The sequence below is a fragment of the Galeopterus variegatus genome, unplaced genomic scaffold (genome assembly GCF_000696425.1).
Source record: "Galeopterus variegatus unplaced genomic scaffold, G_variegatus-3.0.2 Scaffold6932, whole genome shotgun sequence".
Taxonomy (NCBI): domain Eukaryota; kingdom Metazoa; phylum Chordata; class Mammalia; order Dermoptera; family Cynocephalidae; genus Galeopterus; species Galeopterus variegatus.
The window spans coordinates 95459-98312 of NW_007733043.1; the positions used below are offsets into that span (position 1 = coordinate 95459).

Consider the following 2854-nt stretch of genomic DNA (forward strand, 5'->3'; position numbering starts at 1 on the left):
TTTGTTATGCCTTTTCTTCACTAATCTCTGTTTACCAGATGATTTTCTTAGAGAACCTTCAAGAGGTTGAAGGGAAAGTCTTTCCTTAGCCCCTACAATAGTATCTTCAACAAAAAGGAATACATTTTTAGATAAGTGACAAGACAAAGGTAAAGGACTTTGAGTCTCCAAGGGCAGCAATTTGGGGGAAAGCAAATAAATGGCAGATCAAAGCTGGTTACTAGAGCTTGTTAATGTAGATTCCTCTGGTACCATCTCCAGGCCAATAAGGGCCTAAAATTTTCTTCCGTAGTTAACCTTTGTCCTCCCTGGTAGAAGAGGGGGTGGGTGACAGGATACCTTTTATCTTTGTAAATCTATGTCCTGGTTTGGGGTGAGTTGTGGGAGGGCAGAGAGCTTTTCTGCATCTGCTTCATCTTCATGGTCTTCATCTTGACAATCCTTTGTATTTTGGAGTGGCATATTCTGGTCTCCCACAGTATCTCCTTCTCCAACATTTATTTTATTTAATTTTTTGTGATCAACAGTATATATATATATATTATTTCATTTAATACTGACAGCCTTGAGAGAAATGTATTATAAACCCCATTTTACAGGTGAGGAAAGTGGTAGAGAAATATTACAGTTCACATTTCTCTGACTCCTTCCCTTGAGGAACTCACAAAGCAATGGTTTTCTCATTGGTAAAATGAAAGTCAGACATCAGCTATCTTATAGGTTTACTGTGAGAATTAAATAAGACAATTCATGGAAAATGTTTCACAGAGCCTGGAGCATAGTAAACATTCATTAAAAAGACAGACAACTATTAATATTATTGTTAATATTACAGCAGGGTTTTATAACCCCAAGATCAAGGGCTCGGATCCCTGTATCAGCCAGCAGCAGGAAAAAAAAAAACCTAAAAAACAAAAAACAAATTATCATTAATAAAGATATACCCATTGGTTAAAGCACAGACTTATAATGCAAGGTCAGAGGTTCAGATCCCTATACTGGCCAGTGCCAAAAAAAACAATAAAGATGTACCCAAATTAGTGAGAGAACTGGAACAAGGAAACAACAATCTGAGGAACTGGCATTTAAGCCAGGACTTAAAAAGAAGGAATTTAATCAAACTGTAAAAGGGCAAACTAAACTAAGGAAACAATATTATAGAAAGGTAGGAAGCATAAGCATGAACCATCAGGGCCCGTCAGAGAAAAATCAGAAAGACCATGACATAGGCCTCAAGTTCATAAACAACTTCCAATTTAGATTTTTTTTTTTTTTTTTAAAGATGACCGGTAAGGGGATCTTAGCCCTTGACTTGGTGTTGNATTAATATAATCTCCAGTAAATGATGTTTGCCAACTTACATCATATTTTGGACGTCCCCTAAGAGGATACCAAATTTTTCCTTTCCCCATTTTGTTACCCAGATGGTGGGGAGAGGATGGAAATTTCCTTTTTGAAATAACTTCGCCTATTTAGGCTGCAGCTCATATTTAGTCATGAGTGGTGCTTTTGAAGCATACGTTGGTGTGGTCAATTTGTCATAAAGGGACAATTTAGAATTATCCAATTTACTCGGATCCTCTGTCGGAGTATTTAATTCAATGACCACAAAAACATCTGTGTTATTCTTAAAATCTTTTGGGAATTCAGAGAACTGCCACGCTAACCAAAACATCGAAAGAGAAAGCAAAAGCAGTACCACTATGCCAAGTCAGGAGCCCTTCCGGTTGCAGCAAGTGCTCGTAGCTGTGGCCTTGCCAACAGCTCTCCCTCTGGCGGCGTTGCCAACTCGGAGAGGGCAGCCCATGCTGATTCCTTTAGGATCCTGCCATGGCGTGGACTGTGCCAAGCAAGAAACCTGGTAGAGAATCAAAGAAAAAGCATCCTAACAGTTACTTAAAGAAGTTCAGTTGAAATATGCTAAGACTTAACAGGATGTACAGAGCGAATGCCAACTCGCCATAGAATTGAAATCAACTGACTCCTGCCAACAGCTAGAACTGGCTGCCTATCTTTCCCTAGCATGACTTAGCTGCTTGACTATGAAAAAAATGTCAAAAGCTGTGCTGAGCAAGTACCTGCCTTAAGAACTACGCTAATTGGGAGATTCTCACATTCTTCTGTAAGACTTTTTCCCAAACTTCTCTGGAGAGAATTGCCNTTGGGAGATTCTCACATTCTTCTGTAAGACTTTTTCCCAAACTTCTCTGGAGAGAATTGCCAATCCTTTTGTTTTAGGAGGAAAGTCTATTTAAAAACTATAGGAAAGCCCACTCCCACTCAAAAAATAACCATCTTAAACTCCACCCAATTAGATTCAATTTCCTACCATTCCTCATGAAAGTCACACTTCACTGCAAGTATCTCAGACTGTGATTCACCCCTGAGTATGAATTCCTTTCGCAGACAAAATTTTACTTACAACAGAGACAGGAAGAATTTATCTTGGAAACAATTTTGTTTAGGTCCTAGACAATTAGGTCCCTCAGAGGAGGATGAAGAGAACTGAAACTGTAGGAGATGGAAAAAGATTTTCCCTCTATCCTTGTAGATTCTCCAGCTAGGGCCCTAAAAAGTAGGCTGACAAATGACAGATTAACAGGAGAAAAACAAAGAGAAGTTTACAATATGTGCATGGAGCACTTCCAAGATGAGTAACTCAAGGGGGTGGTTAGAATTGGGGTCTATATGCCTAATTTAGTAGGAGAAAGGACACTTATGGAAAAGCAAATGACTTTGTGAAAAGATAAATGGGCCTGTAGGGGCCAAGAGAAGACATTCCTTTAAACCTCCTGAAGGTTCTCTAAGAAAATCATCTGGTAAACAGAGATTAGTGAAGAAAAGGCATAACAAA

At 38.9% G+C, this 2854-nt stretch overlaps 1 protein-coding gene across 1 annotated transcript in view; it reads left to right on the plus strand.

Moving 5' to 3' along the window:
- Positions 1-2103: 2103 nt before the first annotated feature.
- Positions 2104-2854, plus strand: part of LOC103606899 (histone H4) — a 5250-nt gene continuing 4499 nt past the window's right edge. The window contains exon 1 of the mRNA XM_008591460.1: positions 2104-2121. The gene's annotated coding sequence lies outside the window, so the exon portion shown is untranslated. The remainder of the gene's footprint in view (positions 2122-2854) is intronic.